The following is an 11663-nucleotide window of genomic DNA, read 5'->3' as shown; positions in this document are numbered from 1 at the left end:
GCTGTATGTATTATTAATGCAATTTTGGAATGCAAAGGCATTCATTTTTCACAGTAATGGAGCACTACAAAGCCCCTTCATTAAAAGAATAACCACCTTTAATGTACATTTTACTCACATACTAAGCAATACCGAAATACGTTACTTTTAAAATGATGTTCGCCACTTTAACATAGCCATGAAAACTCTTTCTTTGCTGTGTTCTGTGTGTAGCACAAACACAGAAATGTATATACATGAAGTATTTAATTCCAAAATTATGAGTGTAAAATAACCTAAAATAGCTTATTTTTAACATTAATATTGTTCAACGAATATAAACACTATAGAGGAACAAGCATTCGGAATGCTGTATTACACTGTAATACCACAAAGTAAGGTTGGGGTTGCGGACCGCAGAAGCAACAATCTATATTTCGAAGTCCACCATTTACGTTTCCAACTAGCCATCCATGTTGTCACTGAAACAATGCGATCAACTTTAAAATGAGTGACTGTCTGCAGGCTAAATGGGCAGTGCATAGAAGTGATACAGCACCCACATATGCTTATATGTTTTGTGGGTCGTCCTCGCTTCCCAAGCACTTTGCAATCTGTCACAAAGATGTACCCCGGCCAGGCTTTCCTGTGATGCTGGTATTTGCTAAGAGACTGCACAGGGCACACTCAGACACAAAGCTTCACCCATCATTGTTTTGCACCCGGTCACACACCGAGGCACACAGAGGCACTGGAGAAGCGTCCAGATGAGACACAAATGAGAGAGTGCGAATAGTTGGGGGGGGGCACAGGTTAGACCACCCACCCATGTCCCCCTCCCCCAACCTCGAGTGAATCAAGCAGTGCCCAGGAAAATACCCCTGATCAGTTTCTGTGATACAGATCTGACACCTGGAATCTTAAGCAAAGCACATCAAACCCCATGACCCCTTCCCCTTATCTTAGTAAGACATTTCAGACTCCAGCGATTACTCCTCTTCCGTTCGTCTTGTTCGGTAAGGCGAACAAAGCCGTAGACAGACAGAACAGGACATAGACAATAAATGGTGCTGGCAGTTGCACAGTTAACAAATGCCCGGCGATTAGTAATGTAAAACGTTTCATTGTTAGCACATGCATTGATATCCCGACATTTTTAGGGAAATTATATCAGAGGAGTGTTTGTACTTGCATGTCAGGGAAGTGTTTGGAAGGGTAGAGGCAAAAGACTGTTCATTCTCACAGCAGTGCTTAAGTGTGTGCTTCTCTGTGTTTTCAGACATGAAGGAAACCAATGTGAGAACATTTACCTGTAACAGTGGCTCAATGCCTCCAGGTTGCATGTGCACTATGCATATAAATTCAATGAATAAATAAGAAGGCGAGAGTTAACAGATTGTAACATTGAAGCTGCACTAGAATAGTCTCATTAGAATGTGAGAAGAAATACACATTCTAATGAGACAATTAAGTTTGCCCCCCACACAAGTACGTTTGCCCCTAGCCCATTATCTCTGAGATCAGCACCTCTCCCAACATTTTGTGTGGGGGGCGCCAACCATGCTTCCTGCCTGGGGTGCAATCTGGTCTAAGACCAGGCCTGTATAGGGGAACACCATGCCAGAGGGGGGTGACAAATCCACTCTCAGATGAAAATCCTCTCTGGTCTAAAAAGGCCTCTCCTGATCTATAAAAAGTGCAGTGTTGTGTCATGCATCGGTCTGATCTACTTGCAAGGGAACACATGCCACAAGCATGGATACATGAAGATGCGAGTTATGTTTTACAATTGTTTGCAAAAGCAACAAAGTTGATTGAGCTAGAGCATTCAAATATTCAGTTTTGCCTAGTTTTTTGTCATTTCAAACAGAAATCCAGCACAGAATATACATTATTGAGGGGGAAAGAGTCCACGGGTAAGGTGCCTTATATGTCTCAATGGTGTTCAATTGTCCATGAAACATGGTTTTTCGTAGAAGTGAATTACAGGGTAATTCACTTTGATGCAGTTACTTCGTGTGAAAGTAATTAACAGACGCATGTGTATATTTTGGGGATAAGGGGCAAAAGGGTGGAGTGGAGGGTTGGTGGAAGGTGGATATGGTATTCGGGGGTTGGGGTAATCCCTCTTGTACATTTTTAAAAAAGAACCAAAAAGTGACTTGAAGTGAATTCCAATGTAGTAATTCGCAGAAAACAACATGGGGCCGTTTCAATGGATGAGGAAGATCTGGTGATGAAAGGGTAATATAATGGAACACTGACTTCGGATAGGGACTAAGGACCAAAGAAATAATGTGATATTCAGGGCATATGGCTAGTATCGCCAGGATCACTATTTAAATGTGTATAATCCCTTGCGAAGTCACGAGGAGGGATGGGCTGGCCTGTCAGCTGACAAATGTAGTCAGGAGGCTTCTTAGTTTGACTGCAAGTGGAGCTTGCTTTGAACAGTTACATTAATGGAGCGGATTTCATGGCCAGGGAAGAGGGAAGCGCAATCCCGTATAGTGGAGTTAAAGCGTGGGAATGCACAGAGTTTGGGGGACCAAGGGGGATGACAAAGGAGCAGTCAGAGGGAAGGTACAGTGCAGTCAGCAAGGTAGCAGGCAGGGAGAAAAGACCACGGGTGGATTTAAAAACTAGCAGCAAGGACTTTGAGGGAGCGGTTTTGCATGGACAGCCACTGAGCACTGTGACCATAGGAGAGGATCTAGGATGGTTAGGGGCTGTTTTAAAGCATGGGCGCATGCAGTAATCCAGTGTGAGCACTAGTGTAGAGATCAGAGTTTTAGTTGAGTGGTGTGTGAGGTGCTGGCAGATTTTTCTTATGTTCAATAAAGTTGTGGCTGGCTGCAGTGACAGTGGCCATGGTGAACTTGTGGTGTTTCAGGTCTTTATGAAAGTGCACCCCAAAGTTGTGAGCCAAGGTTGAAAGGAAAAGGAAGGCGGCTAGAAACCGGATGGGCGAAGAGTGAGATTAGCACTGGAGGCTGGGAGTCAAAAGATGTTCAGCATAACCCAGTTGTCAGGACTGTCAGGTTTACGCCTTACCTTCTCTTTTGGTGGTTCTTTCGGGGTAGAGGTAAGGTCTGTTCTTCAGAGCAGCCACCCTACTCCCTGGGGTAACAGAGGAGCAAGGTGACAACCTCGGAGGTCAAGCACAATGTGAGGGAAAACTAGAGAAAGAAAAAAACCCTTGGTGTAGAAAAGACCACTGTTGGAGTTTTGGTTTACAGAAACAGCTGATGGTGTTCCAAGTAATCTAAGATTTCAGGCAAGCGTAAGTGATCAAGGTAAGATGCAGGGGTAAGTAATCCAAGGAATGATGCAAAAGCAAGGGAAAACAAGAACACAGAGAGGCAGAGTAAGGAGACAGGTGAAGCTTTGGAGGAATAGTCAGCACACAGAGAGAAGCAACACACCAAGTCGGAGGATGAATTCAGAGATGACAAGGAGAAAGCAGGGTAGGAATGGAGCATCATGACAACACAGGAAAAAGAGCAGTTGCGACGCAAGGTTTACCATCTAGCTGGCGTTTTTATGGAAACTGCAGTGTGAGAAGCAGTTCCGGGTTGGGCGCCTGAACACGGGCGCCATCTTGGTAGGGGCAATGATGGACGCAAGAAAGCGCCATCTTGAATGGGCATCGTTGCGCCTCCAGCATGCAATGCTGGGACATAACAGAAGTGCAGAACCATCCAGTGGCAGATAGCAGTGAGGAATGTGTTTAGAAAAGGCAGGGCTGATGGAGGAGAGAAAAAAGAAGATCAGAGTAGTAGGGTGGTGACACCAAGCAGCATTGAATTCTGTTTCATCACGATTGCTGGGTGCCTTATGTGGTATGTCAGAAGGAGGCAGACAAAAGGTTGGCATTTTTAACCAAGACTATTGAAATAATAGAAGAAAAGGCCTATCTATCCCCATACAAAGGGTGGGGGGGCCCCTGCCTAACAGAAATCCAACTATGGTGCTTGTCGTCACTGATGTTGTCCAAATCAAAATAGTCCATCCTCTGTCCAAAAACAAGCTACACTGACACTACCATTAAAGAAAAAGTTTCAGCAAACAAAAAGGTGTTCAGAAAGGACTCAATTCTCCTGGACAGGCTTATTTAGCCTTGGTAGCTTATCTTCATGTAGTTTCTTGTGATATTCGTAATTAACCCCTGTAGTTCCTTAAGGAGACTCTTCCAGCTTCTCTTAAACGTCCATTGATACTTCTGTCTCAATATCATGTGCTTCAATATGTCAGGATTTTTCTAGTTTCCCCAGTGGGTTTCGGTTAGTGTACCTTTCTCACTTTTCCAGTCTAGACTAAGTTTTAGCCATTCTGTTGCTTCCGACTTGTCCTCCTGATAATTAGTCTTTTGTTCTAGTGGGACCTGCACCCATGGTCCTTTCCACCATTGCTCTTGTATTTATTCTACACTCTTTCCTGCTACTTGCTGACTTTAGTTACTTCGCTACTACTGGGACAAGGGAGATGCCTTCCGTAGCAGTCTTGATTTGCTTTACTGGTTTTCCAGTTACTGAAATGAAGGAGATGACTCCCAAAATCTTCTGAACTTGTTTTAGAGTTTTCCCAATTACTGATACAAAGGTAGATGAGTCACATTCTATTCTTGACTTGCTCTAATATTTTTCCCAAGTACTGAGACGATGGAAGATGACTTGTGTTGTATTCTTGACTTGCCTTACTGCCTTCTCTGTGCCCGGTCCCCTCCCGGGTCTCTCGCCACTCCCGTTACTATTTGTCTTGATGGGTCGGCATCCCTGGTTCTTCCTGGGGTTTCGGGCTTACTTCGGGCTGGTAAACCCACCCAGCGTTTCTCTATTTGGCTTTCTGCACTTCTCTGTGGCTCCGCAGAGCACTCTGCTTAGCGGTCTCGGCATTGTTTGAAGACCGCATGGTCCACTCCCCGAGGCCATGCCACCATATGGTTCTTCCAGACCTTCATGCGAGTCGGCTCACTGCCAACTCCTGTACTGTTTTTCCTTCTACTTCATCACATTCGCTCGACTGAGGACCAGCCTGCTTCCAAAGGTCTCTCTCTCCCAGGTTTGAGCTTACCAGGCTACACCTACTCGGCGTTGGGTTCCCCTTTCTGCAAGTCCTCCTTCAATTTTTATACAAACTTTCTGGGCCCTCATTGTCCTTCTTCAGTCTCCATGAAGTATTCTTCATTACTCCATGGTTCCAATTCTTCTCACAGATGTATGTTTCTAACAGAGGAGTGATTGTTATTACTCCTTCACTCTTCTTCCCAGTTCGATTAGATCCCAACCTGTTGGCACTCTTCATGTTTCCTACACTCTTTGTCTTCTCAGTGGTTGTGGGTCTTAATTGAGTAAGGGAAGAGCGGTTACTATAGCAAAAAGTAGTTTGTTCAGGTTGAGGTACTGATGACCTGAGGGCCCCATAAGATAGAAATTTAGGGAGTTCCTTCACGGAATGGGAGTCCCTATCCCCAAGAGGGGAGTCTCTCCCTGTGAGGTTCCGCTTAACACCACCCCTGGGGGGAATATTGCATAGCGGGCTCACCTCCCTAGCCTCACAGGGAAGGGCTCCCCTCTGAGAAGTGAGACTATCCCGTGAATCGTCACATTTCTTATGCTGAAGTGACATCACACAGTCAAAGCAGCAGGTGCAGTTTTCTCCAGTTCTGCCTTTGACCTATGGGTACAAAGAAAATTTGAAATCAGATGGAAGATTAGGAGGATGACCGGTGAGAGATATGTGGGAGGAATTCCTAAATTACAAAGAACATTATAGGAGGATTAGTACTTTTCTCTTCTAATGGATACATTCCTCTCAGATTGCTCATCTGCTGAAAGTCTCCCAGAGATGTATCCCAAGAAATCCAGGTGGTAGAGCTGAAGAAATTGTCAATCAAAGCAGAAAGTTCTGAGCAGTTGTTTGGGACACTTTACACCCTCGCCAGTCAGGGAATCAAGAAGGTAGGTCTTTGTGAGGTTTCCAACAAAGCATGTGGTCACTTCACTGACCTCTTATACTGGAACATCCCTTTGCAGTGTGGAAGTACCCACCTGGCACCTTGTGGAATGTGCTCTTATGTCAGAAATTAAGCAAGCACTGAACTGCAGCTGCTGTACAAAGTCTTGGAACAGAGATGCATGAAAGAATCCCAGTGACCATCCGATCTCTGAATAGGTACAGAGGATTGTGTGATCCAAGGGAAACACTGTGGGGGTAGAAAAACCTTCTGAAGAGTGTGGAGGATGCACTGTCCACTGAAATGATGGGTGGTAAGGAGCAGCACAGTGCAGTTCACCTCCACTCCTTGCACAATGGATATGTGCAGCGCAGTTCACCTTCAGTCCTTGCAGAACGGGTGATGTAGTTTTGCAAACCGCCAGAGCAAATCACTTTGAAGACAGGTAGCTCTTAGACCAAGAGCCAGATCAGAAAAGAAACTGGATATTAGAAAAGGAGAGTGAGAATCCAGGAAGAAAGATTAAGAGGCTGAACGAAGAAAATAGGCAAAGGAGAGCAAAACTCTCAGACAGCAGCAGTGATCTGAAAAGAAGCAAAGCAGGGAGCTTAGCATCCGTGTTGCTTTTACTTCAGTATTGCAGTGACATGCGTGGTCAAACACACAAAGCCAGAGCACCATGTTGGAATAAGCTGCAACATTAGGAGATCTTGGTCAGAAGGAAACTCCCAGCGCCACCTTGGAAGTATACTTTATCTGGCGAACGGCCGTTCCTTTCCATCTATGCCAGAGAGACCAGGATTGAAAAGGTTCCGTGACATCTTAACAGAGACGGAACCTCCTTGTGGGCCAACTCAGAGCGTTTTTTATACAGTGATTAAACCAACGTGAGATGGTTTGTTTAGTTATGGCTTCCTCTTTCTTAGGGACCTGCAACTTCAACGAACAACTGATCATCAAGCTGAAATTCCTTAGTCATGGACAAGTACAATTTCAAAAAGCTCTTCTTAGTTTTGAGAGATGCAGAAGAGGAAACAAATCTTAAGGTCTTGTTGTAGATGACATTCTGAAAAAACTTTAAGTAATAATGTTTAATTTGGAATAAAATCTGCAAACATGCAGACAACAAAAAGCACATTACATTCATAGCTCCCAACCTTTTTTGTCAGCATGGCGGGTGAAAACACCCGATTTTCTTTTTGGTGGGTGAGAGGCCCATAGAAGTGAATGGGCGTATGAAGGACTTGGCGGGTGATTCATCTGCTTTCAAGGCGGGTGACACCCGCCAAAAGCGGGTGAGTTGAGAGCTATGAATATAATAATCCATCAGATATAAAAAAGCATATGAAAACATTATTGATAGAAACATTAGATGTTTATTTCAGAAAAATTACATAAAAGATTTAACAAATCTGTGCAAGAAGGAACGAGTTACTTACCTGTAACTATTGTTCTCCAGCAAGGGTCTGGCATGGATTCACATGCTCATGAATACTCCCCGTCATCAGGCTGGGAATCCTCGTAAAAGAAAAACAGTTTCACTTTCACTTACAAAACTGTATTTCTCCCATAAACCAACCACTGTCCTCTGGGTCATACTGCCCCAACCCAATGATAGTCCTCTCTTTAAGGCCCTCCCCTAGCAGCCATATTCAGATTTGGTAAGCACGTAAAGTGGCAGTATGACCAAGAAGACCCGCAGAGGGGAAGGACGCAGGGTTCACATGTGAATCCATGGCAGACCCATGCTGGAGAACAATAGTTACAGGTAAGTAACTTGTTCCTTCTCCAGCATGGGGTTTGGCATGGATTCACATGCTCATGAAAAACAAATACACAGCAGAACAACATTACACAACCACGGGAGGTGCAAGGCTCAACAGAAGCAATTCACTTTTACCTCTGGAACAGACTCACCAACAGGTTGCGTAGCACTGCTTGGCCGACTATGGACTCCTCTCTGGAATCCCTGTCAACGCAGTAGAACTTCGTGAAGGTATGCGTGGACCTCCACGTAGCAGATGTCCAGCAGGTGTACACCAGCCAGGAACGCCATTGTTGCAGCGATCTCTCTGGTGGAGTGGGCACTCGGATGGCCGGGCAGTGGTCGATTAGCCAACTGATGACAGTGCATGATGGAGCCGGAGAGCCACCTTGAGACTGAAGCCTTGGACAAGGCCTTCCCATGGTTCACAGGATCAAAGTTCACAAACAGCTGTAAAGTCTTTTGAAAACTCTTGATGCGTGCCACATAGAACTTCAGGGCACAAGCAGCGTCCAGCAAGTGCAAGGCCCTCTCAGCTGGAGACAAAGGTTTCGGGAAAAAAACAGGTAACATCAAAGGTTCGTTGAGGTGGAATTCCGACAGAACCTTCAACATGAAAGAGGGGTCCGTATGCAGCACCACCCTCGATTCGAAGAAAGTCAGGTATGGCTGTTTGCAGGACAGGAACTGTATCTCACCCACCCTCCTGGCAGAGGTGATGGTCACAAGGAAAGTCATTTTCCACCAGAGAACATAGGCACGAAGGGGGCCCCCATGAGCCTCGGCAGAAGTTAAGTTCCCATGCCGCGGCAGGCGCTTTCACCGGTGGGAAAGATCGAAAACATCCTTTGAGGAACTCCTTGATGAGCCGATGAGACCAAAGTGAACACCTTCCTGGATATCTGGTGTAGGGGGAGATAGCTGCCAGATGTACTTTGATCGAGGCGTGTGCCAGTCCAGCTTTGGCCAAGGATAGCAAGCAGAGAAGAATCTGTGAGGTTGTGACCCTCAGAGGGTGTAATCTTATGCAGCCGGCACCACGTAGCAAAACGCTTCCACTTGTGACCATAGCACTTCAAAGTCGACGATGCCTCGGCGATGACCTCCATGCAGTCCGCCGGAAACTCATATCCTTCAAACTCTAGGGCTGCAGAAGCCATGCCCTCAGGTTGAACAATCCTGGGTGGTGATGCAGGATTGCACCTCCTTTTCTGTTGAGAAGATCTGCGACCGCTGGTAGCTTGACCACCGGCGATGCCGACAGGCTGAGAAGGTCCGGGTACCAAATCTGCCTCAGCCACACCGGGGAGATGAGTATCATCCTGCACTAACACTGTCTGAGTGTGTTGATGGCTCTTAGCAGGTGAGGCAACGGAGGAAACGCATACAGAAACATTGTTTCCCACGGAAAGGAGAACGTGTCCCCCAGGCTCCTCGGCAGATGGAGTCTGCTGGCGAACTTCTGGCATTTGGAGTTTGCCGCCGCCATCGCAAACAGATTGATCTGGGGCCTGCCCCACTTGGCAAAGGTCCACCTGGTCTTGCTGAAGTTCCCACTTGTGGCAGGAGCGCAACTCCCTACTGAGGGAGTCCGCAATGGTGTTCTTGACTCCTGCTAGGTGAAGGGGGACGCGGAACATTTCTTGTCCGATGCCCAGCACCACAGTTTCCTGTGCTAGACTGTAGAGGGCCAGGGATCGAGTGCCCCCTTGTTTCCTGATGTAGAACATCATGGTGGTGTTGTCCGTGAAGATCCTGACCACCTTGCCCCTTCAGAGACAGAAGGAATGGCTTGAGGGCCCAGCACACTGCCAGTAGCTCCAGGATGTTGATATGGAGATCCTTCTCCTCCGGCAGGCACAGGTCTCTGGCGGGCAGACATCCAGTGTAGGATTCCCAACCTTCCAGGGAAGGGTTGTCATGACCGTTTCCTGTAATGGAGGGTTCTGAAACCCTTTGCCACAGGCGATGTTGGAGCAGTTGCTCCACCGCCTTATTGCCCGACGGAAGTTGTCGTCCAGAGTGATCTTGTCTGCGAAGTTTCTGGACACTTGTACCCAGCGAGCATCCAGGAAATCCTGAAGTGGTCACATCTGTAATCTGCAGAGCCGGATGAGGTAGGTGCATGATGACATCATGCCGAGAACGACTTGATGGTACGCACCGTAGCTGTCTTCATCGACAACAGTCGCTGCACCTTCCCTTGAATGGCCGCTACCCTCTCCCGCGAGGGTGATGTCAGGCAGGACACTGTATTGAGCCTGGCTCCCAGGAACAGCACGTTCTGCATTTGTGTCAACAGGACTTTGGATAAATGATGGAGAATCCCAGATCTGTCAGTAGCTTGACGGCTGTGTTATGGGTATCAACTGTGATAGGTATTATTCCCGTTAAGATACGTATCAATCACTTCCTCGAATATCACATAGGTATAAAGAGCAAAATCCTACCTGTTCTTCTGTAATGCCTTCAGTAGGTAAGAGCGATTCACCCAGCACTCTCTCACAGTGTGGAAAGGTGTTGACACTTCGTGAAAATGCCGGGGAAACCCTCAAGGGGAAGAAAACCCAGAGACGGTGGTGAAGAAGAATCAGATGCGGACTGTCTCCTGTGGACTTCTCACGGAGGGTGTTGTGCTCCGTCACGTTGTCCGTAGTAGGCTAGGAGTCTTGTGGCTATAACGAGAAGCAACAGTTAGCAAGGGGAACAGAAACAAAATAAAGTATGGGGGGAAGTAAAGTGGAAGACTCTACCCTGGAAGGCTAATCGAAGTCAGAGCAAGGTTTGCTTGAGGTCCAATGGAAGAAATGACAAAGGCAAAAACTGCTCGGCAAATGGATCCGCGTTCGGGAAGAAGGGTTTGTTGGGTATTTCAGTTCGGTATTGTCTCGATCTAGCGAGTGCTGGGAAAAAGGGGGAAGGTAGGTTAAACGAGTGCAGGGATAAACAGAATGCTGGAGGGTGGCAGATAAGGCAAGGTGTTTACCTATGCGAACGGGATCTGGAGGTTGGACAGGATCACGTAGTTCATGGGAGGAGATTCAGTGTCTCGCGGGATGAAACCCTGAGAGTGAGAAAAGGAAGGTAAATGTGTGTGTCTGTGAGGATTGCAAGTTCGTAAGGATTAAAGGTCCCTAGGAGCGATACTCACGGAGCGCAGTCTCTGTTGACAGAAGCAACGCGAAGCCGTCCTGTGTTGAGAGCCAGAAATACTTTCTCTTCGAGGATGGGCGGAGTCGGTTCTCTGGTCTCCTGAACCACTGGACCAGCCCCCTGTGAAATAGTGGCCATCTTGGGAGTAGGAAATTGGAGATTAGCAACATGACGCCAGCGGCGCCATAGGGAAAGGCGCCGGAGAATCCCGTGCTGACGAGGAAATGTAACAGGCTGCCTCTGTGTGTCCGACGGCCAACTCTCACATTAGCAGCCCGAATGAGCTAGTCATCGAGGTACGGGTATATATGTATCCCTCGTAGACACATATGGGCCACCGCTGGTGCCAGGCACTTCATGAACACTCTAGGGGCCAACTTCAAGCCAAAGGATAGGGCCGTGAACTGTTACTGCTGTCCCTGCACTACGCAGCGTAGAACCTTCCGGTGTTTCCTGTGAATGGGGACGTGGAAGTAGGCGTCCTCCAGGTCCAGCGATGTCAAGAAATCCCCTCTTTTCAGTTTGCCGAGCACAAGCTGCAATGTCACCATCCTGAATTTGAGGTACTTGTTTAGCCGTTGCAGGTCTAGAATGGGCCTCCAGCCCCCAGTCTTCTTTTTTACCAAGAAGTATCTAGAGTAGACTCCAGAGCCCCGGAGTCGGTGGGGAACCAGCTCTATCGCCCCTTTTTACAGCATGGCGTGTACTTCCTCCAAGAGCTGAGGGACGTGCTGCTCTTTGCGGGCCACCGGTGGGATCCGCTGACACCTCTGTTGAAACTCCAGGGTGTGTCCTTGGGCGAGGGCATCC

This window comes from Ambystoma mexicanum, chromosome 3p, assembly GCF_040938575.1.
Source record: "Ambystoma mexicanum isolate Mex_15411 chromosome 3p, UKY_AmexF1_1, whole genome shotgun sequence".
Taxonomy (NCBI): Eukaryota; Metazoa; Chordata; class Amphibia; order Caudata; family Ambystomatidae; genus Ambystoma; species Ambystoma mexicanum.
The sequence above is the reverse complement of the archived record's forward strand: the minus strand, read 5'-3'. Positions refer to the sequence as shown.